This window comes from Onychostoma macrolepis, chromosome 20, assembly GCF_012432095.1.
Source record: "Onychostoma macrolepis isolate SWU-2019 chromosome 20, ASM1243209v1, whole genome shotgun sequence".
Taxonomy (NCBI): Eukaryota; Metazoa; Chordata; class Actinopteri; order Cypriniformes; family Cyprinidae; genus Onychostoma; species Onychostoma macrolepis.
The window spans coordinates 24,958,712-24,985,422 of NC_081174.1; the positions used below are offsets into that span (position 1 = coordinate 24,958,712).

The following is a 26,711-nucleotide window of genomic DNA, read 5'->3' on the forward strand; positions in this document are numbered from 1 at the left end:
GCGCTCCTTCTCTCTCTCTCTCTCTCTCTCTCTCTCTCTCTATCTCTCTCTCCATGCCTTCCTTGCGTTGGCATCCATGTTTAATGTGTGTATGTCTGTGTCTAGTTCTATGTTACATGTTCCCCTGTAGTGTAGTTTAATAAACATCCATATGTATTCACACTTGGTTGTCTGTGTCTGCTGCTCTCAGAACGAAGTCACTTTAACGTCCGGTCTTGCTACAATGCTCGGAGCAATGCTTCAGTAAGGAAATTATTTGTCGTGACCAGAGTAATAATTTTCCTTAGACTCAGTAGAAGGGTCCGTACTGTGGACGAACTAATCATTTTATTGTACTATTAATACTACAGCTAATTCCTGAAGATGGATATATAAATGATAACCCGTTATGATTAATTATGTTCATCTCATAAAGCAAATATGCTACATACACATGGTAATTCCATGGTGATACTTTGGTGCCTCTCCCTGTGCGCATTCATTAGCTGTGTTTTTTGATTAGAAAATATCATGCAGTACAAATCTGATGACAAGCAGCAGATGCAGAGTTTAAACTTTAACACTGCTAGCGACGCTGAAAACCAGTTAAACACCATTTTGGCAGGCCAGCTAAACTAGCTAAGACTGGTTTAAGTTTGCATTTTCAACAGGGTTACTGAAAGCAAACATTTCTACAGAAGGAATCGAAGAGGATTTAATAACATTAATGCTTGAAGGAACTACCACCACACTACAACTATCAAAAAGCTCCAGCTGCGTCAGATAATATGGCTCCGAGCTTCTCTTTGTCACACATTTTTTTATCTGCTGGCTTTATTCCACCTCAGACCTTTGAAAATGATGTTTTGACTGCAGCATCTCTACATCGAAATTCCCTTCCATTGTAAATGGTGTTATTTTCAAGGTCTAAATAAAGACCGGTCACTCGTTTGAATATTCTAATAGCTTCACCAACACATCTGTGCATGGTGAACAAAGCCAATTAGCACTGCATTACAGCGATGTCTCCAGCCATACCCATAGATATCAAAGCTGTTTACTGCATCACATCACATGTATGGCCAAAAATAACACAAGCCAAGTCACATCCAATCATCTACAGGGGATCAGAAACAAACTTAGCAGCAGCAAATTGAAGATGAACTGTAGGTTAGCCGGACAACAAGGGTTTTAATCTCCACCTATTTATAGCAGATGCCAGCCGCTTGAGGCCAAAGCCCATTCGTGTGGGCTAGAAGAACAAAGCACAGATTACATGTGATTCATCTTCTCACGTTTGAAAAGCAGACCTTAGTTCCCTGCACAGTGCATCCCCAGGGAATGATTTTCCCATTGGCTATCTGCCTCCCCAAACAAAGATTGTGCTCAATGACGCAACATTGATGTGCACCGGACACTGCTGAAATACCAAAGAATCAATCAGATCTGACATTTTCCAAATCTATATTTGGACTGATGATACAGAGCATCAACCATTTAACTATATAAAGCCATATTATTTATAAACTTTTACAAGCTAGTTGCAACCGAATCAGTTGGCACATCTGTAAAATTGTATCAAATATATCAGAAATGGTGATAAGTTTTCCAAATGTATTTCAATAAGACTGATTGCAGTGTTGATTGATGTGATTAGTGGTATTTGCCAAGACAAGAATCACTCTTAGTATTCCTCATACATTTCATTCAACACTATTTGTGCTACAAACATGAATGATATCTCAAATTGCACAGCTTGTGTGCTATTACTTAGATATGTGATCTAACTTACCATTTCCACCAAGCAGACGATAAAATGGTCCAGAATTCTCATAGGAGGGATCTAGGAACCAGAACATGGTGTGCTCTTTTGATTTATCTGAAACAGTTAGCAAACACCACCTAGAAAAGACCTAACAACCACTCCAAACACTATAACAAGACTGTGCATTAGCATTATTGCGACTACTAGCACCACTAAAATTTTCTATACAAAAAGGTTAAAATCTAGTTGTACAAAACAGTGCAGTACTGTAAAGCATTAGAACAGATTCTCACAGGGATGTTACACTGTCAAAAAAAAAATCTATTTGTTCTTTGATTTCTTTTTGCAGAACAATTTACATGCATCTCAAGGGTTTGCTATAACCTCTTCGAACCGGCTTCAACTAACCATTTTGCTGACTCCAACATGTGCAATGTTTTCTACTGTATATGCAGTAACAAATCACAAGACAGCAAGAGCAATAAAGTAAATGGGCTCTCTTTCTTTCAAAGAACATCTAAGCGAATCTTCATGGGAGAGATTTCACAAAAAGCAGCCTTCAATAAAAATGAAATCAATTAGGGTCATTTATCTAAAGCTTTATTTAGCAAATCAATATATGCTACACTTAAATGCACCTGAATTCAATTAGTTCATGCTAGCTATTTTTAAATGATTTTATTAGTCAGAGAGTTAGAGGGCTCTCTGCTGTTACTTGCACAAATTTTAATGCCACTACTCCTATACAGTACAAAAACACCTTTGAAAGATTTATGACAGGCTGTATAGAAAATGGCATGAAAGGAGAGGAAGGCAAACTAACACTGATCAATAGCAATGCAGCCATAAGCAACTGAAGCCACAGAAGCTTGACCTTCAATCTAAAGCCCCTAAAAGTGTTCAATTGGAGGGGAAACACTATCAAATATCCTTATGCCTAATACGCACATTTATGCTCATCAATATGCTATTATGGATGTACAATTACTTAGTTGGGCTATATGATGGCTGCTAAATCTTCAACTTTGAGAGCCACATACAAATACAAATAAAGTTCTGTTCACACTGACAGCAACCAGAAATTATTAAGGTTGGGAACAGAGAACTGACTAAAGCTTATACTTATATATAGGCCTATATATATATACATTCATGGCCAAAAATATCGGCACTTATTGATTTTTTATCTGTTGGTATTTGATAGAATTCATGATGCCATGTGTCTAAACAAGATGTCCAGGACCTCCAGCAGAAATATAGGCCCACAACATTAAAAATACAGCAGTATATTTCATTGTACACATGGGGTACTTTTTATCCCTGTGTTCACCAAACCCATCTTGAGTGTTTGCTGCTAAAAAGCTCATTTTTTAGTGTCATCTGACCATAGAGGCCAGTCCCATTTGAAGTTACAGTCTTGTCTGATAACTGAATATGCTGGAGTTTTGTTTTTGGATGAGCTAAGAGAATTTTTCTTGAAACCCTCCCAAACAACATGTGGTGATGTAGGTGCTGTTTGATTATTTTTCTGACCCTGAGACTCAACTATTTCGTGCAATTCTCCAGCTGTGGTCCTTGGAGAGTCTTTAGCCACTCAAACTCTCCTTCTCATCGTGCATTAGGATGATATAGACACACGTCCTCTTCCAGGCAGTTTCGTAACATTTTATGTTAATTTGGAAATTCTTAATTATTGCCCTGATGGTGGAAATGGGAATTTTCACTGCTCTAGCTCTTTTCTTAATACTCTGTTCACAAATAGATTTTAATAGCGTGCTAAAAAATAATAATTAGTTTCTCAGATATAAAATATAATTTTGTATAGTACAAAGTACATAGTTTTATTGTACAAAGCATGCTTGAGTCTGTGGCTACAGAATCATATCATAGGTTTGTACATCCAACTTGGTCACATATTATTGTAGCACCGTTTGTGCTGAATACAAAAAAAATTACATGTTGGTCAATAGTATGTTTTAAGTAGCTGAAATAAGCACATTTTCCCCAAACTATAATTCCTGACTACAATGTTTGAAATCGTGTAAAATATTTTGAATATGATAGGAAGAATTTGGGTAGGAAAAGGTGCACAAGCAACAGGGATGACTGCAAGCTTGAGAATACAGTCAAGCAAAGCTGATTCAAACACTTCGGAGAGCTTCACAAGGAGAGAACTGAAGCTGGAGTCAGTGCATCAAGAGTCACCACGCTCAGATGTCTTCAGGAAAAGGGCTACCAAGCCACTTCTGAACCAGAGACAACGTCAGAAGCATCTTACCTGGGCTGTGGAGAAAAAGAACTGGACTGTTGCTCAGTGGTCCAAAGTCCTCTTTTCAGATGAAAGTAAATTTTGCATTTAATTTGGAAATCAAGGTCCCAGAGTCTGAAGGAAGAGTGGAGAGGCACAGAATCCATGTTGCTTGAAGTCCAGTGTGAAGTTTCCACAGTCAGTGATGATTTGGGCTGCCATGTCATCTGCTGGTGCTGGTCCACTGTGTTTTCTTAAGTCCACAGTCAACGCAGCCATCTACCAGGATATTTTAGAGCACTTCATGCTTCCTTCTGTTGACAAGCTTTATGGAGATGCTGATTTCATTTTCCAGCAGGACTTGGCACCTGCTCACACTGCCAAAGGTACCAAAAGCTGGTTCAATGACCATAGTGTTACTGTGCTTGATTGGCCAGCAAACTCGCCTGACCTGAACCCCATAGAGAATCTATGGGGTATTGTCAAGAGGAAGATGAGAGACACCAGACCCAACAATGCAGATGAGCTGAAGGCCACTATCAGAGCAACCTGGGCTCTCATAACACCTGAGCAGTGCCACAGACTGATCGACTCCATGCCACGCCGCATGTAACTAACCCTAAGGAAAGTGTAAATCAGGTAATCACCTCAGAGCTCTATTTTATTAGTTTCCTCTGTTAATATTATAAGTCCTTTATTTTGGCGACTCCTAGTGGATCGTTAATTTCGCATCTAAAAGGGGGAACTAGTTTTGCGAGACGCACGCACGGAAGTAAGGAGGAAGCTCGCATGTCGCTCTAAAATCATATAAATAAAAGGATAATTAAGCACCTAGCTGGAACGGGAACAAGGTATTATGTGCTTGATTTGTTTCATGTTTATGTCAGTAATACGTAAGTTAATCTATTCATCTGTGAAGAAGTGTTTAACTGTATTGTTATACCTCGTGTTTCAACGTGAAGTCATGCTAACATAAGCCTTTAGCATTGTTAATACTGACAGAAGTAAACGTCACAGAAAGTTTTATTTTTTATATAAATTGCTATTTGTAAGGTTAATGTGGACTTCGTGAAATGTGTATGTTTATAAGAGCTAATTTTATGTTATTTATCTGTCCCGTAGCTCTTACGGTGTTTCATGAAGAAACGGTGTAAGAAAGGAAAGATATATTTGTGTTTCAAAACAAGGCTGACGGCTGAACATAAATAAAGGCTTCTGGAAACATCAGTACGCTTCACCATTGTCTGGCTTGGGTTTTGCTACAGTAAGAGCTTGACCCGCATCGATACCGACGACTTGTTGTCTACGACGGGCCACGGAGGGTCTTCACGGCGTCGGCGGCTACAGCTTCCGCTACATGGCCACAAGGTGTCAGCTTTAACCCATCAAGCTGACATCCTCACGCCGCGCTTGACCTACTTTGGACAGCGGTCTCACGGATTTGGTGCAATGGTCAAGTACAGCCACACTCACGGACATTGATGCAGGACTGTGAGTATTAACCCATTATTATACAGTCTACAGTACAGCAATAAGGCGAGCAACAGATTAATTGCTTCTTGGACTGAACATTTAATACTCACCGGCTCAGCAAGGAGAGCAACAAAAAACTGTGGTTACATTTACACTCATGCCTGCACGCATCCACATGGACTCTTTCTAATTAAGGACATATATGCATTTTATTTTGGACTTTGCACTTTTCCACTTTGTTAACTGTGTTTTATTGAAGCTCACATTTACATTTACAGTTATTTGAGTGTCTATATGTAAATGCATATGTGCTAGCTATTTTTCTGATATTTTATGTTTATGCTGTTCATAACAAGGGCTTAATCATATCTGCTAAGGGGTCTTCTTCCACCATTAGAGTTAAATTTAAATAGAGTAAACATTTTAGGTGATAATGTCAGAGTCAGGTAAAGAGCAGATGGCTGATTATCAGCATGAAGATTTACAAAGTGAAGTCCAGACAATGGTAGACTCATCAGAGAGGCCATGTCTGAAGGAAACAAATGAAGCTAAACAACAAAGTCCTACTGACCTCGAAGGCAAACTTAATGAGGATGATAATGCTCTTGAAGGTCCAAGACGCTCTGAACGCACACGCCATCCTACAGAGAAGATGCGCACGCGCATCAATATGAAGAGATCAAGAAAAAAGAGAAAAGGCTGTATGCCATGTACGAACAGTGGAAGCTCCACACACGCAAGGCAAGAGATCAGCTAAAGACTTATATGTCAGAGAGTCAACTCTGGCCTCTCATTGAAGAGCTTAAGAAAGATAAAGAAGACATAATGAAAATTTATTATGAAATTCGAAATCTCAACACACCTTCCACCGACATAAGAAGAAGAGTTGATACGTGTGAATCGGTGACCACAGAAATCACCAACATTGCCTACAACAGGGCTATAGATGATGAAAGTGAGTTTAATGAGCAGCAGGAAAGACACCGCCTTCATGAACTGCTCCGCCATGACTATGCAAAGTCTGTCTATGGATCTGCAGCTTCCTTGATAAGTCACAGCCAGTCTGACAACTCCATATCTACAGCCATATCAGCAAAGCGCGCGGATGCAGCAGCTGAACTAGCAGCAAAAGAAGCAAATTATCAGATGCTGCTAGAGGAGGAAAGGCAAAAGGAATCCATAAGAGAGTTAGAGGAACAACAACGCAAGGCTCTAGAGGCACGAAGGCGTGAGTTGGAGCGATTGCAGGCGGAGAAAGAGATAAGGGCAGCTCAAGCCAAGTTGAGGATCTACGATAAGGAGACAAAACACAAGGACGCTGACTATGCTAAAAGGGAAAGGAACATGGAAGCAAAGAATGTGTCTGTATCTACAGTACCCCTCTCTCAAGTTGCATCGCCCCGTTATACAGACAATCCTTCTCTCGCTCAGATCCTTCAAGACAACATGGTCTTAAATAGGCTTCCTGTTCCTGAACCATTTGTCTTCAATGGTGATCCCATACAATTCATTGAATGGAAGGCAGTATTCACCTCACTCATTGACCAAAGGGCAATCACACAAGCTGAAAAACTATACTACCTGAAAAAATACGTTGGTGGCCCAGCACGGCAGGTTTTAGATGGCAACTTCTACCGAAATGACAATGAAGCCTACCAAGACGCCTGGGACAAGCTAAATCGTCGCTTTGGCCAGCCATTCGCCATTCAGAGAGCATTCAGAGAGAAGCTCACCAACTGGCCGAGAATTCCATCAAAGGATGCTGAAGGACTGAGACGCTTCTCAGATTTTCTGAATGCCTGTCAAGATGCCATGCCTCACGTCAAGGGTCTCGACATATTAAATGACTGTGAAGAAAATCAGAAGCTCATTCACAAACTACCAGACTGGGCAGCTTTACGCTGGAACCGACAAGTCACGCAAAGCCTAAATGAAAATCAGGAATTCCCAAGTTTCAAGGAGTTTGCTAGATTCACGTCAACTGAAGCTGAGATTGCTTGCAATCCCATTACGTCCTTTCATGCCCTTCGTTCATCAGATTCCTGCAGTGAGAAGAGAAATCTCCGAGACCTGAAGAAAAACAAGGCCAGTGTTTTTACCACTCAAACAGTCACTGAAAATGAAAACTACAAGTCAGAACAAAGAAAGGTTAAGACTTCGTGTATCCTTTGTCAAGATAATAGACACCAGCTTCATTCATGCTCCAAGTTCACTGAGATGGTGTTGGTTGAGCGACGCAACTACATAAAGGAGAAGAAACTCTGCTATGGATGCCTGAAACCTGGCCACAGCGTGAGAGAATGCCATCATCGTCATTTCTGTGACCACTGTAAGGGAAAGCATCCTACAGCCCTGCATGATGACAACTATAAAAGAGAAAAGTCTACAACAAAACCAGAGACAAATCGAGGTGCTGCTGCAACGGCACTCAGTGTAGCAGGCGAAGGCTCATCCAACACATCCATGGTGATACCAGTCTGGGTTTCATCTAAAAATGATCCAACTACTGAGAATCTTGTCTATGCGCTACTTGACACTCAAAGCGATACTACTTTTATTGACCAAGAAGTAAGTGATGGTCTTAATGCTGACAAGTATCCAGTGAAACTGAAGTTGACGACTATGAGTGGTAAGGATACAGTTCTCACAAGCGAAAGTGTTTCTGGCCTTCGTGTTAGAGGATATAGTTCTGCAATTCAAGTCGATCTTCCAGTCACCTATACGAAGGATTGCATACCTGTTAACCGCTCTCACATTCCCACTTGTGAGATGGCTAAACAATGGAGTCATCTTGCAGAGATAGTGGATGAAATCCAACCGCTGAAGGATTGTGTAGTAGGCCTTTTGATCGGCTACAACTGCTCAAGAGCTATGGCACCAAGGCAAGTCCTTTTAGGAGATGACGATGAACCCTACGCTGTAAGGACGGATTTAGGAAGGAGTATTGTAGGGCGCTCATTACAAACCTATGATGCATTGAACACACTTCATCTGTGTCACAGAATTACAGTTAAGGAGCTACCTCCGGTAACTCCTTCTGACGTCATTCGCATTTTAGAGTCTGACTTCAAAGATGGCAGTGACGACAGCAAAATTGTGTCACAAGACGACATCACATTCCTCAACATACTGGATGAGGGAATAAGGAAAAATACAGATGGCCATTATGAAATGCCTCTGCCCTTCAAAACCAGACCCAGCTTGCCCGACAACAGAGGCTCAGCTATGACACGCCTCCTTCATCTTAAAAGGAAATTGCAACGGGATGAGAGGTATAAGGAGCATTATGTTGAGTTCATGGAGGAGGTCATCGGAAAGGAGACGCTGAGCAGGTCAAGGACGGTGGAAGAGAAGGTGAGAGATGGTACATTCCCCATCATGGAGTGCATCATGCGAAGAAGCCGGATAAACTTCGTGTAGTGTTTGATTGCTCAGCCAGATATAAAGGAACAAGCTTGAATGATCACCTTCTCTCTGGGCCTGACATGTTGAACAACTTAAGTGGAGTTCTCATCCGTTTCCATAAGCACCCCATTGCATTGATGTGCGACATTCAGAAGATGTTCCATCAGTTTCATGTGGACAAAGCTGATCGCAACTACTTGCGCTTTCTTTGGTGGAAGCAAGGAGACTTGAACTCACAGCCCAGCGAGTTTCGCATGAAAGTGCATCTGTTCGGTGCAACTTCCTCTCCGGGATGTGCAAACTATGGGATGAAACATCTAGCTAAGGAAAATCGCGACATCTACGCTCAAGGCTCGAAATTTGTTATGAGGGACTTTTATGTAGACGATGGTCTTGTAAGTGTTGAAAATATGGAAGATGCTATTCAGCTTGCCAGGGAAGCTCGCGAACTCTGCGCCACGGGTGGTCTCCGACTTCATAAGTTTGTGTCTAACAACAGAGAGGTACTAGAGAGCATACCACCCTCCGAACGAGCAACCAACGTGAAGGATATGAATCTCGCATTTGATGATTTGCCACTAGAGAGAGCTCTCGGGATTCAATGGGATGTGGAGTCTGACCGCTTCAAGCTTAACGTCAGCCTCAAGGAGCAGCCGGCAACACGACGTGGTATTTTATCTACAGTGGCTTCTCTGTACGATCCTCTTGGGTTTGTGGCGCCAGTCGCCCTTAAAGCGAAGATCGTTCTTCAGGAGATATGCAGACGGGGCACTGGCTGGGACGATCCTCTCACTGACGAGCTTCGCCCAAAATGGGAACAATGGAGGAGTGATCTAGCCCACTTAGATAATTTCACTATATCCCGTACCTACTCACCTGCTGGATTTGGAAGGGTCTCAAAAACAGAGCTGCATCACTTCTCTGATGCCAGTATGAAGGGTTACGGTCAGTGTTCATACCTGCGACTTCAAAACAAAGAGGGAGACATTCATTGTGCCTTAGTTGCAGGAAAATCACGTGTCTCTCCAACCAAGGTCACAACCATCCCCAGATTAGAATTGACAGCAGCAGTTGTTTCAGTGAAGATAAGCAACATGCTCAAGGAGGAATTGGGATGTATTAACGCTGAGGAGTTCTTCTGGACCGACTCTAAGGTGGTCTTAGGTTATATAAGAAACGAAGCACGACGATTTCACACGTTTGTGGCTAACCATGTTCAGAAGATTCAGCTCAGCTCAGTCCCACAACAGTGGCGATATGTCCCAACAAATGAGAATCCTGCTGACCATGCTTCTAGGGGCTTAACTGCCAGTGAGCTTTTGTCATCTACCTGGCTCACTGGGCCCAGGTTTTACGGGACAAGGAAATAAAGCTGACTATAGATGAAGCACCAGAGTTAACCGTCGGAGATCCAGAGGTCAGGAGTGTTCTAGTGCTCAGTACAAAGACCACTGAATGTGTGAGCCTCGTTGATCGCTTGTCCAAGTTCTCTTCTTGGTCGCTAGCTACGCCGAGCGGTTGCACGCATTCTCAGGCGCATAAGCAAGAACAGATCAAACAGTCTCACCACTGTAAGAGAACGAGAAGAGGCAGAACATCGCCTAATCAAAGATCTGCAGAAAAATGTGTACCAAGAAGAGTTGAAACTGCTGAGCAAAGGGATCCCCCTACCAACTCGCAATCCGTTACACGCTCTTGATGCTTTCCGCCACGACGATGGCGTCCTCAGGGTGGGAGGAGGCTGTGCAACTCCTCTCCCCAACTTCATCAAGCATCCTGCTATCATTCCCAAAGATCATCACATCACAAGGATGATTATTGCCTATCACCACGAGAAGATGGAACATCAAGGTAAAGGTCTTACCATTAATGAAATAAGGCGCAGCGGCTACTGGATTACAGGAATCAACCGGGCAGTCGCATCCTACATTCGTCAATGTGTCACCTGTAGACGGCAGCGCAAACCTATGGAAGAGCAAAAGATGGCCGATCTACCCCCTGAACGGTTGGAACCATCACCTCCCTTCACTTTCTGTGGCATGGACTGCTTGGGCCATTCCTTACAAAACAAGGAAGAAAGGAGAACAAGAGGTACGGCCTTCTTTTCACTTGCCTTAGCTCCCGTGCTGTTCATATTGAGACTCTTGAAGACATGTCGACAGATGCCTTCATAAATGGCCTTCGATGCTTCATCGCCATACGTGGTGCTGTTCGTCAAATCAAATCTGATCAAGGAAGCAATTTCGTTGGAGCCAAAAATGAGCTCAGAGAAGCTCTAAAGGAAGTCGATGCAGACCGTCTGACTGTATTCCTTGCAGAGAAGCAGTGCGACTTCAGCATGAACGCACCCCATTCTAGCCATGCAGGAGGGGTGTGGGAAAGACAAATAAGGACAGTGAGAAGCGTTCTAAGGTCCACTCTTGCCCTTTCCTCTGGTAGACTAAATGATACTTCACTTCGGGCCTTTTTCTATGAGGCTATGGCTATAGTCAACAGTCGTCCTCTGACTATTGACAACTTCAGTGACCCCCATAGCCTCGAACCACTCACCCCTAATCATCTTCTGACAATGAAATCTGTCCAGGCCTTGCCTCCCCCAGGTGAATTCGTCAGAGAAGATGTGTATGGCAGGAAAAGGTGGAGACAAGTTCAATACCTCGCAGAACAGTTTTGGAGTCGCTGGCGAAAGGAATACCTTGCCAACATAGCTCTCAGACAGCGCTGGCATGGTCCAAGAAGAAATTTACAAGTTGGAGATATTGTAATCATGAAAGGAGAGGATGTGCACAGGAACGAGTGGAGATTGGGTAGAGTTTCAGAAACCACTACCGACAAAGATGGACTTGTACGGAGAGTTAAAATCCGACTTGGTGACAGTAAGCTTGGCAAGAAAGGGGAGCGTCTTCACAAGGTGTCCGAAGTTGAGCGCCCAGTCCAGAAGCTTGTTCTGCTGCTGGAGACTAGCTAAATCTGCTCCCTCCCTTCATAGTGCATATTACATAGTTCTAGTTAAGTTTCCAACTTTAGCATAAGTTGTCTTTGTTCTTATACAGGCCAGGGAAGGCAATTTTCTGTTAAAATCATTCGTGCCTAATGCAGACTGTATACCGTTCCATTATTCACTCATGATTGATGGGAGTGTAACTAACCCTAAGGAAAGTGTAAATCAGGTAATCACCTCAGAGCTCTATTTTATTAGTTTCCTCTGTTAATATTATAAGTCCTTTATTTTGGCGACTCCTAGTGGATCGTTAATTTCGCATCTAAAAGGGGGAACTAGTTTTGCGAGACGCACGCACGGAAGTAAGGAGGAAGATCGCATGTCGCTCTAAAATCATATAAATAAAAGGATAATTAAGCACCTAGCTGGAAGGGGAACAAGGTATTATGTGCTTGATTTGTTTCATGTTTATGTCAGTAATACGTAAGTTAATCTATTCATCTGTGAAGAAGTGTTTAACTGTATTGTTATACCTCGTGTTTCAACGTGAAGTCATGCTAACATAAGCCTTTAGTATTGTTAATACTGACAGAAGTAAACGTCACAGAAAGTTTTATTTATTTATTTATTTTTTTTTATAAATTGCTATTTGTAAGGTTAATGTGGACTTCGTGAAATGTGTATGTTTATAAGATCTAATTTTATGTTATTTATCTGTCCCGTAGCTCTTACGGTGTTTCATGAAGAAACGGTGTAAGAAAGGAAAGATATATTTGTGTTTCAAAACAAGGCTGACGGCTGAACATAAATAAAGGCTTCTGGAAACATCAGTACGCTTCACCATTGTCTGGCTTGGGTTTTGCTACACCGCATTGCTGCAGTAATTCAGGCAAAAGGAGCCCCAACTAAGTATTGAGTGCTGTACATGCTCATACTTTTCATTTTCATACTTTTCAGTTGCCAAGATTTCTAAAAATCTTTTCTTTGTATTGGTCTTAAGTAATATTCTAATATTTTGAGATACTGATTTTTGACTTTCATGAGCTGTAAGCTCTAATCATCAAAAATTAAAAGAAATAAACATTTGAAATATATCAGTCTGTGTGTAATGAATGAATATAATATACAAGTTTCACTTTTTGAATGGAATTAGTGAAATAAATCAACTTTTTGATGATATTCTAATTATATGACCAGCACCTGTATATAAAACAATAAAAGTAATATGAGTGTACACTGTAACATGATGAATGCTACGAGTCTAAGTATGTTTAGTACATGTTTATTATTAATAGCCTACTCTGTTCAGAAATAGATTTTAATAACGTGCTAAACAATAATAATTAGTTTCTCAGATATAAGATTTCTTTCTCTTTTTTTATGATAGTACAAAACATGTGTGAGTCTATGGCTACAAAACATATATATATATATACAGATGTTCCTGATATTAACATGCTCACAAATGTTTTTTTTTTTTGTTTGTATTTTATTGAATCAGATACCAGCACCAGATGTATCCTGATGTCTCTTCAAACTGTTTTCCTCTGAGAGCGCTGTACCAACATTAGATGTTCAACTACACTGATATTCTATGTTAAAACAAGCTCCTTCTCTACTGATTATGTTTTTTTCTTCTTGAATCCATGGAAAGAAGTAGAAACACTTAAATAACACACGTAAATATCAGGTATGATTTACTTGTTTCACTTGTTGAACAGAATCTGTTGCAGGAATGACTCAAAGTCTGTTCACATCTCTGTGGTTAGATAAGTGTGCACAATAATGTGTCATTAAGCCCTTTCACACATACAGACTTTTGCGGAAAATTACCGGTAAATTGCCGTAAAGAGATCATGTGTGAACAGGACCTTTTCAAAAATACCAGTAAATTCGTTCTGGCAATTTACCGGTATGAGAAGTTGTAACATTACCAGTAAATTGCCGGAATTCTGCTGTGTGTGAACGCAGAAGGAAAATTACCGGTATGAGCACGTACGAGTTCAGAACGCGGTGACGTAAGACGTCTACTACAGGCCAATCCAGAGCCGTTGAAATTCAAAATTCAACGGCTCTGGGCCAATCATAACATTCTGATGCAGATGACGCATTTACTCCGCGCTGTGTTTGAAATCGTGCGATGTCTCTGGGCCAAAAGAAGCAGCATGAACGTGAACATTTGGCACAAAAATGAAAATATCAACAAAAACACTGATCATGTTTACCCCTCCATATTTACAAACACAACACCGTGAGGCGCAGCCATTTAGAGGTCATTTCCATTTTATGATGTCACAGAATTTACCGGTAATTTAAAACCGATGTGTGAATGCTGCTTTACCGGAAAAAAGACGGAATGCTGTTGCCTGTGTGAACAGAGCGGTTTTGAATTTACCGGTAAAGTCGTTTTGGTAATTTTACGGCAATTTACTGGTATTACTATGTGAAAGGGGCTTTTGACCTTTATTATGTATGTTTTGATTATACTGTGTTGTAAATAAAATACAAATAATTTAAAAAACCTTTTTTTCAATCTCCTCACATTCTCTCTTACCTGCCTCAAAGTCACAGTCACACTGATGGGCCATTAGGGGAGGGCCCTTTGTCTCTCAGGTGAGACTCACTTAATATTCATGGCCATTGCCACTCCCTCGCATAAAGACTCTCGATCACAAAACATGTCTTGAAAAATTTAAATCAATATATTGTTTTCTGTGAATGAGTAAGCAGAATGATTTTCATATTATTTTGAAGTAAATATTCTAGCCTACAAGACTGATTACTCAAAAGTCATTCAGAACTATTTAGTGTGGGTTTTAAGGCCTTATTTCAGCTACATTTTTTCCCCCAAAACTTACTAACCACGCATAATATTTTTTTTCTAAAAAATGCAAACATGTACATCCAACTTGGTCACATATTATTGTAGCACCATTTGTGCTGAATACAAAAAAATTACATGTTGGTCAATAGTATGTTTTAAGTAGCTGAAATAAGCACAAATATCAGGGCATGTCAAAACATCTCAAGGGCCCAAAAATTACCTCAGACCCCAGAGGGTTAAAGCCACTTCACTAATTTGTGAAGCTCAATTGACCATATGCACGATTACTTCCTGGTTTTAGATAAGCCAGCTCAGTCATTTCCGGTCAACTGTACTGTGCCGAAAGGGGAACGTCCTTTGCTCGGTTTCTCTACATAATCCATTAACAATTTGGAGAACATTTTTATTTGTCTAAGAGGACCAAATATCCACGTATACTGTTTCAGGAATGACAAAAGCGAATGTTAAATTTACGCGAGTGAATCCGTTAAATCATGCCGCGAGTCACTGCTATGATTGACAGCAGCAACGGAATGAATCACCTGACGAGCCGATGTCAAAATAGAGCTGTGCATTAAGTGATTCAGACTAAATTCAGACTAACAAAACTACAGCAGCAAGTCTGTGTTGGATAAAACTTAAAAAATGTAGTTATTAAATTAAATCTAATCATTTCAAAATATTGAATGCATCATTGAACATTATACCAACTTATTTATGTAGTATTTAGGTATTTAAATAATTCGGCATTATAGGCTGTCATCTGGCCTTATTTCTTTAAATGACAAGTGACTTTGTGACTTCCTGCACTTGCTATACTTTATACTTCAGTGCGATAAAGTACTAAATTTGTTGTAATATTTATTTTATAATAAATCAGAAGACGTGAAAAAACTAGGCAGGCAGCTGCAGCCAATGAGTGATCTTATACTGCCATCTCCTGGTTATAATGGTAATTTCGTTTTCTTCTTAAAAAGTCTTTATTTTTCGCCGAGACACATTATTGGCACATGTCATCTTCATGAATGAAAAGTGAACCTTTAATAATGGGAATTTTACCACACAGAGTTGAGAAATAATAAAGGCTTTAAAATTTTATACGATTTTAAAAATGTGTTCATGGCTATGAAGGTAAGATATTGATTATCAAGAATACCATTAAGACGTCGTTTAAGAGATTAGCCTAACTGCCTAAACAGTTACGATAGTGTTTATCTGTCAGCATTTAAATGTACAGTTACGCATCTGGGTACTTTCCTGGGATTACAAGACTCTGCATATAAAATTATATGTTCTTTAATAACATGAAACTGCATGTTAATGCCTCTGTGTTGCAATTATTTTTTTCTCAGATTCTGATAAGAATGAGGCAGGAGAGGTTTCTATATATAGCACATATAAAATGAGCTTCACCGGAAGATTAAGAGCTGGCTTATCTTTATCCGGAAGTTCTAAAAAGCGCTCCGTGCATATGGTCAATTATCTTGTGCTGCACATCAGAAATATATTCTTTGGTTTTTCTCATTGTAATGGATAATTAAGGGAATTTGGGCTTTGCTTTCCCTCCTATTTATATTTCTTTGAAACAGGAAGCCATGGCTGGATAATTTCATGTTCATAATCACCCTGGAGTGCTCAAAATTGTGAATATGAATGGGAATATACTTCAGAGATATTTTACTCATAAGACTTTCTAGGGGTGCCAATAATTGTGTCCGACGTGTATTTGAGAAAAACATTTATTTCATAATGATATTTCCCCCCATTTTAAATTCTTATAATCCAATGAAAGGTTAGATTTTTGTGAATTTTTTTAATAAAAGATCAAAAGGATTAACAATGCAGATTAATTTTCACAGCCTTCTTTGATCATATTTACCAAGGGTGCCGATATTTTTGGCCATGACTGTATATATATATATATATATATATATATATATATATAAATATATATAGCGTTTAGACCACACAGTGTGTGTGTACAGTATTTACTATATAAACATAGGCTATAATGACTAATTAGACAATAATGATTAATGACTAATAATGTGTGTTTTTTAATGAATCAACACAACAAGTATAATCAGAATGACTCTTATGAGCCTTTTTTTTTTCGAATGAATGTGTAGTCCGATTTGTGAACAAATTATTCTTATGGAGTTGTTTCTTCAGTATAGTCCGAAATCAAACATACAGCCTACCGCTCAAAGCTTAAAGACTTTGTGTGAGTTTTGCCAGTGTTTTGCCAGTATTAATGTAGTATATTATCACATGGTTTGTTTGTTTAGTATTTATCAAACACATTTATTGGGTTGCATGTATGACACCTATAATAATATTGAAAAGTCTGTATAAAATCTTTTGAATTATTTTAAATGTGTTTTTAAAATACATTTTGGTAATAAAATCGCAATTCTTTTTCTTTTTTCTTTTCCTTTTTTTTTGGCAAAAATTGTATTACTACTATTAGAATTATTAATGGCACACTCCATTATATTCCTATTTATTTATTAGTAACAAAATGATGATTCCCAGCAACAGCAATCATTCCGGTGACATAAACGACAACAAATCGCTGTCATAATGCGAACGGGGCTTAACACAAGCATCAAAGGGTTTATAATACTCTCAGTATGTTGCACTTGGCCCAACATGAAATGTCAGATGCAAGACAAGCCTTTTAAAACGGCATTGATTGTATTTTACAACACTTCTCCATGCACCTACAGTCTAGGCTTATGACACACATAGTGTGCCATGCATGAAGACACTGTGCCTTCATAAATAATTCACATCTGCGAGGGTTCCAGTGTAAGATCGATAAGAGCTCCTTGTGAATGTGACTCCTTACCTTCCCGTCACTGGCAGTTTATCCAGCACAAACACAGACACAGGCTTTATTTGACAGAAAGTGAGAGTTTTAAAGCTTCACAACATGCAACAATCTGTTTTATTTACTTGACATATGGTACGTACAGCTCAGAGCAGACAACAAAATAAGCTGCTGTCTTGGTGCAGGACATTTTGACAGTTAGCAAGGGAAGATCAAACTGAAAGCCAGGATATACCTTGGTCCCTAGATTGCTGCAGTGTATTTTTAGGTCCAATATGATGATGTGCTCAAATCCGGCGATTTAAGATAAGAGATAACAGTGAGACCTCTGGCCCTTTATAACCCTCTGGTGCCAGACTTTACACAAGCCCAGCTACAGTATATTGTAGAGCCTAGGATTAGGCCTTATCGCTAGAACACTGTGTGGTCTTTAACTCCTAACTGAAGGAGAAACACCACAAGATGGTGAGATGCATAAAAGCCCACGTCGTTAGAAATGTGCGCCTCTGCAAAATACCGCTGATCCATCAGTGTCACCTATTCAGAGTTACAATAAAGGGTACTTCAAAAAAAATTCTTCATTTGACTGACAAGTCAAAAAGAACAAGTCAACTTATAATTTACAGTGAAAAACCATGATTTGACATGTCCAGGATTCTATGACACTTCAAAATTTATATATAATTCATCTTTTTGACCACTAGATGGCCACAAAATACAATAAAGATTTGTTTAAAGCTGCAGTCCGTAAGTTTTGCGTCTTTGTCACCATCTCTGTTTGAAAACCTGGAATTGCAGCTGCTTGCGGAATTATCTTCCTTGTGTGGGATGTGCACTGGCACGGCTCCAGCGTGGATGAATCTAATGTTTTGAGGAGTATGTGTGGCAGTCAGTCACGCACCGGTGTGGATGTTTACTGTACTTCGCAATCACAGATTCTAGCCTACATCTTGGAATATATGACCCAAATAAGAATTTTCACTGTATATTGTCATCTGAACAAGTAACAAGTCTGCCACGTTTGTTCTGACCAACTGAGGAAAAAAGCATTACAATAAATCACGCTACCAATGGTGATTAAATCTAACAATCGGTTAGCTCATATCACATCAAACCGTGCAAAATATTATTATTGTAATACTTTATTCTCAAATTATTAATGTTAACAACACCAGCATTGCGTGATTATGAGTATAGTGTGTATTAACGTGTAGATTTCTGTAGTCTAATCGAATTATCATGCCATTCGAATTTCATATTAAGAAATTCTTTTAACCCAAAAAGTAAATTATGCTCCCTTCGAACTGGTTTTCTTTAAAATACAAATCTTGTGTAATCTCAGGGTATCTGTAATCAGAAGCACATTTAAAACTGGAATATAATTTAATTTCATTCACATATGTTTCATAAACACATAGGGTAAATGTACCTATTAAGCTCACGTATCCATTAAAGGGGTAGTTTACTGCTTTTTTTCTTTGCTTGATTGCGTTTATGGGGTGCAATATAACATGTCTTCGTGTTTCGTTTGTTAAAAAACGCCTTATTTTTCATACATTTCACCTTTATTGTAAGCCGCTTTCTCCTCTGTCATTTGAACGACCGGTTGACTTCCTGATTCTATGAAACCACTCCCTCAGAAACAGGCAATGGGCTCAGATTGGTCAGCTGGGCCGGTTTGTTGTGATTGGCTAAACTGCGTACTGCACATTGTCCGGAAACTTCACGCCCATTCCCTTCACGGGCGACAGCTGCATGTGCTGCGGTCAAATGTAAATAATGGTGTCAATGTTGCCGTATCAGTTTGAGCCAGAATCAGACCCAGAAAGCGGTAATGAAGAGAGTCAAGCAGAACCTCCGCAAGCACGGCTCTTACAAACGTTTCTGAATGGAAGTTTGCTGTTGTGATTACATATACATTTTTGAAGTTTGTACACGTTTGTCTTATACACACAAAATAGCATCGAACTAACTGGCTACTATAACCAAACAGCGTTGGCTTGTGTTTACGTTCTTGATCAAATCGAAAAATTATGTCATAAAGTATACATGGAAAATACATTTACAAAATTAGTACATAATTACAAATTCGGGTCCAAAATGTTTGTACGCGTTTGTCATAGACACACGAAATAGCATTTAACTAACTGGCTACTAAAGCCAGCGTTGGCATTTGTTTACGACCTTGATAAAACTAAAACATTACGTCTGAAATTATACATGCAAATACATTTAAAATTATGAAATCTTACTTACAGGTTGTGGCCCAACTGCTGCCTCTGGTTTTAAAGTTGTAACTGCTCCATGTTTTAAAAATAGTTTCTGTGAGAATCCGGCATTGAACTCGTGTAGATTCTGGAAGCTGTCTTCCGTAAAATGCACAGCACAGAGAGCTAAACTAGGATTGTAATTGTCAGGAACATAATCAAACATACATTTTAACCATTGCTGACGAACTACAGCGTCCGTAGGAAGCCCGAACACAGAAGACCTGACAGCTGGGTGAAAATAACACCGTTTCGACGGCATGGCTACAACTCTCTACTATAACTCTTCCTCTTCGACAAAGCCGCAGAACATGGCCTTGCCCCCTCTTTTGCATGTTCCGGAGGGAGGGGTTTGATGGGTTTTTTACGTATGCAACCCGGGAAGTATCTCGTTGTAGTCCCATAGGAGTCATTTTGTAGGCATTAAACTTCCTGATTTTTAAAAGGCGATATCTCCGCCACGTTGAACTTTCAGCGCCTCAACTTTGCAGATACTGTTCATGCACCAACAGCAACATTACACACTATTTAAAATGAAAAAAGTGAAATCGCAGTAAACCACCCCTTTAAGCACACTTCCATTTTTGAGATCAGATTATGAAAAAGAAAAAATAATTTATTATCCTACTTGATGTCTTACCCAATTGATATGTTTGTTACTATATACCTCCTATAATTTCAAGTCAATCAGATCATTGCACACTGAGATATGGGTCTCCATATGTTCGCACTCCATATGTTCCATAATATTATAAATTGACAGTTTAATGCTGGTCTGTCGTTTTACAGTGCTGTAATTTGTAAAGATTTCGTATTATTTTAAACTGAGCTTAAAGGGTGCACTACAATGAAAATCACACAGCTTCAATGTGACATCAATAAGAAAAAGTATAATTTCACAGATATTGTTAATAATAGTTGTTCATATTAAAATATGTATGAACTTAATACATGACCTAGACTATTTATTTAGCAAAAATCCTGTTATTTTAATAAATATTACATGAAATTGCTCCAATTAAGCTCAGTGTGCTCTCTTTAAGCTCTTTCACATTGAACATCTATGTAAATACTTCATAAACAGACTTTAAATATTAACTGATGGTTGTCACTTTAAGTTAAGTTAATCGATTTTCTATGGATTCTGTCAACTCAAATCTGCAGACTGGCTCTGATCTTTGGCATCAACTTCTCCAGACTGTAAATCTGTGGAAAATCGGGGGGCAAAAATCGTGTAGTGTATTCCAGCCTTAAGAGACTATAGATAAGTTGACATCCATTTAAAAATACGTTTCATAATGAGGCTAGTTTCTGTGTTCATCCCCATGAATTAAATGTTTTATTGGTTTGTTTTATTAGTTTGTTTTCTTTGATTTTTGAATGTGTTACGTAGCTGAATGTGGACTAGCCTAGATGCTGCAATGTTCTTAAATGACACTTCATTATGAATATATAACTGATCGACTTGAGTGCCTTGTTGCTTGATTTTAGTGTTCTGTTTTTTTGTGATTGACTTTGTACCTTCAAAAAATATATATTTTTACAATTATTCTTTAAAAATGTTCCTTAAAATAAACAAGAATTTTTAATAAAACATGATGTGAGCTTAATGGGAACAGGGCTGTGCTTAAAGTATACAAAACTTTACCCATTAAGCACAGCCAGACTTTTTTAATTTAATGATGTATATCTTAATTGAAATGTTTTTGTCATTTAAAATAAAATTAAATATTTTTTTGTGAGAGATTAATATTTTATTTTAACATAACTTTTTGTACTGAAACCAATATCTTGTGCACTAAAAATGTCTTAATGTAGATTTTGGTGAGCCTTCAAAATGATACATTTAATTATTCCAGCTGCTGTGAGAAAAGGCTATAAACGATCCGGCACCTGCAGGATCCTCACATGAGATAGCCTAGTAGCTGGGACAACTTCTTTATGTTCACAGACGTGACGTATGCAGTGCCATGCTCGAATTTCTCGCGAAAATCTACCCGTACCACTCAAATTAGAAAACATTATTATAAGCTAACCGTCGTGAATCGGGGTAAAGTAAGGCGATAGTTTTGAACACTGGCTGGTTATCATTTTTAACCAAAAAAAGTTACGGACTGCAGCTTTAATTTGAAATTGTTAATTTTTTTTTTTTTTGTGCCACTAGCAGGTATCTAGCTAAATTGCAAAAACAATGATTGTTTTCAAAAAGTCCAAAAAGACTAAACAAAACATTGTAAGTTGTTTTAGTATTACATATACAGTAAATGCCAGAAAACTGTGCAGTAGCTCTACTTCAAGTTGCATTGGGCAAAAAGTAATAACTGTCTATGATTGTTTGTGTTGCATGCTGCAATGATTTTTATTGTTCGTTAACGGCAGAATATTTATGTAATGCATGGGCCTCGGTGGAATGAATGGAGAGTTGAGCTCTCTTGGGATCTCGCCAGTAAAACACTAGAACAGAAGCTGTCATGCCTTTCACTAGAGCCTTGATGATACTCTGAGGGAGGCTGAAACAGAATGAATATCAGCTGTTAAAAGAGAGGAGAGAGAGAGAAAGAAGCTGTGCTGCTTCAAGGCCAAATTTTGATCTGCTGCATATTGTCGGCTTAAATCAGTTTAATCTTTTCAAATGCCTGCTCTAAAAGACTAGAAAGGACTTTGGGTTACAAGTAATCACCTGAACCTCCCAGTGCTTTGTAGTAATAATATGTTTCAATTTACTCATTACAGTAATCAGTTTAGAGTGTGTCACTTTAAAATGTATTGACTATAATCCTCCTCAAACGTCTAAGGCTAATTTTGAAATAACAAATAAATGCAGTATATGAAGTATTTGGAAGCTTATTTTCGCACGGGGATACAAAATAAAAAAAGTAACTGTGATGTTTTATCTTATAATTCAGTCTTTTTTCAGAATTGTTTAAAATGTGCAATTCTAAAAAAAATAAAAAACAAAATAAAAATTGTGGGACTGTGAGATTAAATGTTGCACTTTACCTTTTTTATTCCCTGGTGTAAATAAAAAATAGAATTATGAGCTATAAAGTAAAAATTCAGATACTTTTTTTTTCAGAATTGCGAGAAAAACTCAGTTAGAATTGTGAAATAAAATGTTGGATTTTTTTTTAATTCTGTGGTGGAAATAAGCTTAGAAACATATAGAAGTATATAATTTTGAATGTTTTCAAACATTTTTCCAAAATACTCCCAGTGCCTGCAATTGGTCAGTAAACAGACCAGTCCAGTCTCCAAACTTGCACTATTGTTGGTGTGGCTGGATTGCAATAGAGCAATGTTTTGACTTTATGGCGGACTCAACCTATTAATGGCATAAAATGCTTTCAATTAATCCAAATACACAGAAACATTTATAAGATTATTCTAATGTTAAACATTACATCAAAGAATCTTGGAGCTGCATTTTACAGCTATTGCATAACTGCTTAGTTTCATCACTTGTGATTTGATATAATTAAAACTATTTCTGGCTTATGATTTTCTAACTGCAGCATTTTGTTAAAAACCACAACTTTGCATGTTAAAATAGCCTAAAGAAATAAAACAACAAGTCTTGGCATCAAATCTGTTTTTTTTTGTCTAATTGCCGGTCTTGTGACATATGTGTGAAAGCAGACGAGCAAGTGAGAACGTGCAGCACCAGCGGTAATGGAGAAAATAAACTGTGCCAAAAGATACTGTCTAGTCCCATGAGCACAATTAACTTTATGAACAAGCAGACACCACTGCAAAGTTTCTGTTATCATCAACAAGGCCAATTAAAAATAGATTCTCCATGGGCGGTACTCAGCAGGGTGCTCTACTGTACCACAGCACTACGTTCACACACCTCTTTGTGACCGAGACACATTCTGCCATTGAGATTAATAGACGCAGATGGGCAGCTACTCTATCACAACAGTTTATCATGAATTTCGATGAATGCTCTACATAGAAATGTCTATTTGCAGTTAGAAATCTAGAAAACAAAAGATAGCCTTAATACTAATCATGCATGCTAGATATTATTACCAGTAAGTGCGCTGATAATAAAATAACAGCTTTTGAAAACTAGATCCTGCCCTCTATCAGTAAATCTTGTGAGGGTCACTGAGCTGTTCTGGGAAAAGATGGGAAGTATCAATGTGTAATTTCATGTGTGATTTAACCCTGCTGGAGGCTCATCCATTATCACAGCACAGCAACATGACAATCTTTTGTTACCAACAACACCAATGTAGTGTACAAAAATAGATGCATCCATAACAACAGACAAACAAACAATATACCAGGCTGTAAATGCAGGACTCCTTATAATAGAAAGGACATGGTGCCCGTTTGAGTAAATGCCTCTAGAGAAGATAATGAAACTGCTGTGTCTCCTAGGCAACTTTAACCACCTTTAACTTAGTATGTTGCAATTAAATGATCACAAATGTCACAGTATCTGTTCTGCTCATCCTACCCATGGGAACGGCAGAATTAATTAAAAATGGGGGGGGGGGGGGAATAAAAATGCTCATGACTTAAGAAAATTAACTTTTTTGAAACATCTTTAATTAATTTATTTTTTAATTATTTTAATTGCAGTCTATTTGTGTTTGGAAATAATAACTTTGAAAGGAAAGGTGTTGCTTAGCCCACTGTGACTTTACATTAGCTTTTTTTATGTGCATTATTTTACAACCATGAAGCATCATTACTGGACACATGAATCATTTACATACAAATTCATAAGGTATAACTGCAATAATCCCTGCTGGAAAATCCAGTTTAAGCTGTTTTGAAACTGTTAGCTGGTCTAAGCAGGTCATTAACTGGTTGACCAGCAATTTGTTCTAAAAACCAATTTGATTGACTTTACCTAGTATGACCAACTGTAGCCGGTTTGTTGATGCGTAAGTCTAATATGGTGCATGGACCACCTAATGACCACCTTTGACCAGTTAGAAGCCAGCTATAATAGAAACAATTTCATTTTACTACATCAAATCCAAGGTCATGGTGATTTCAGACGCATATAGGCTACACCAGGAATAAATAATGAAGTCAAATAATAATAAAAAGTCTACAGTGCCGTTCTAGCATAACCTTATAGCCTATCTAAACCTCGTTGTAAAGAATGCAACAGCCTCTTTTCACCATGTAAACCAGCCAAATACAAAATGCATTCATATTCAATATATGAATTTAAATAAAAACAAGACTTCTGTTTATATAGCCTAGTTCATTTCTTCATGTGTCAGACGCGTAGGGAATGTTGCAAGATCACAGTGCATATGAACTGGATGACACTCGAATAGGAACAATAGATTTTCCCTACGACAACTGGGATTGTTTAACTACCGTCCATACTCATTCAAAGCACGTGGTTCATTCATTTAGTTATTGTGCTGTCATTTAAGCGGCATGTAAATGTACGCACAGCTGTAATGCATCAGTGAGCATCTGGATAGAGCGGAGCACATAGAGAAGTTCAAAGCGCGCAGTGATGCTCTCCACATACGCGTCTGACACATCTCTAACCTTCAGTCTTTCTTGAGACAGTTCTGCTGCAGAGCTTTTACTCACTCCGAACATGAAGCAACTCCTCGAAGCAGAGTTATCCGGGAGAACACTCCGAATCAGTACCAACAGAGGCTATCCGCGAAGGGAACTCCGCGTATTGAGACCATCTTCGTCGTGATTCTCCTTCTCTCTGACACTGAGTCCAGCGCGAGCGAGCATCACAACCTCGCGCGCCGCTGACATCACACGAGAGCGCGCATAGCCAAGCGCTGCCCGTCATAGTTACACTTTAGACACAGAAAAGTACGTTATTTGTCTATTTCCAGTGTGTGTGTGTGTGTGTGTGTGTGTGTGTGCATATATAATAACATTCTAAATATGTAACTGTATGTGCAAAAATTATAAACATATTATATTATATTATATTATATTATATTATTATATGTCTCTTTATATTATATTATGTATATTTATATATATATATATATATATATATATATATGTGTGTGTGTGTGTGTGTGTGTGTGTGTAAAATTGTATGTGCAAAAATTTAAGCCTTAATTATATTATATATTATATCATAAATGTCTTTAAGCTAAATTAATGTATTCATCTTTTAAGTTTAAGTCTCTAGCTTCTAATTTATTTAATATGTTATGGCAATTATATAATAATAATAATAATTATTATTATTATTATTATAGAATTCCCATAACATATTAAATAAATCATTCAAAATATTCCCATAAACAAATTAAATGTCTTCAGTTTATATATTTATCAGTCTATAACATCATTCTATAATATAATATAATATAATATAATATAATATAATATAATATAATATAATATAATATAATATAATATAATATAATATAATATAATAGATGCTTTAATTTTTGCTCATATACAATTATGTATTTAATATGTGGGAATAAATAAATATATATATATATATATATATATATATATATATATATATATATTCCCAGTTGCATGTCTCTAATTGGTCCTTTATAATCAAAGCTGACACCTCATGTTCTATTTTTACCGGATAACTCAGTGACCCACCGCCCTCCGGGTCACACTGTAATCTCTTTCTTACAACTACCTTAAACACCTTATGCAACCACAACCCTCCCGTTAACAAACAAAACCGTAACCCTCTGAACTGGCTGAGGATAATTAGTTCTGTACAATCCTTCTCCACACGACCACACAGCAGCCACTTCATCCCATTTGTCAATTCCAAAAATAAAATGAACTCTGGTGGCCCAAGGGCATGTGTTTAATTATGTAATGATAGAGGATGTCTATTAGACCAAAAGCGTATTGATCTAAAAGAGTGACTAAAAGAGATTTTTTTTCCTGAAAAATTTATGAAGAAGTGATTAACTATGTAAAAGGCAACCCAGCTCTCTTGAGAAAAGGCAGATGGTGCAGGAACCAGAGGGAGAAACTGCAGCTA

General features: G+C 38.3%; 1 protein-coding gene across 1 annotated transcript in view; it reads right to left on the reverse strand.

Annotated features, from left to right (window-relative positions):
* pkib (protein kinase (cAMP-dependent, catalytic) inhibitor beta) overlaps nucleotides 1–25,496 on the reverse strand; it is a 62,711-nt gene extending 37,215 nt beyond the window's left edge. The window contains exon 1 of the mRNA XM_058755181.1: nucleotides 25,307–25,496. The gene's annotated coding sequence lies outside the window, so the exon portion shown is untranslated. The remainder of the gene's footprint in view (nucleotides 1–25,306) is intronic.
* Between the last annotated feature and the right edge of the window lie 1,215 nt (nucleotides 25,497–26,711).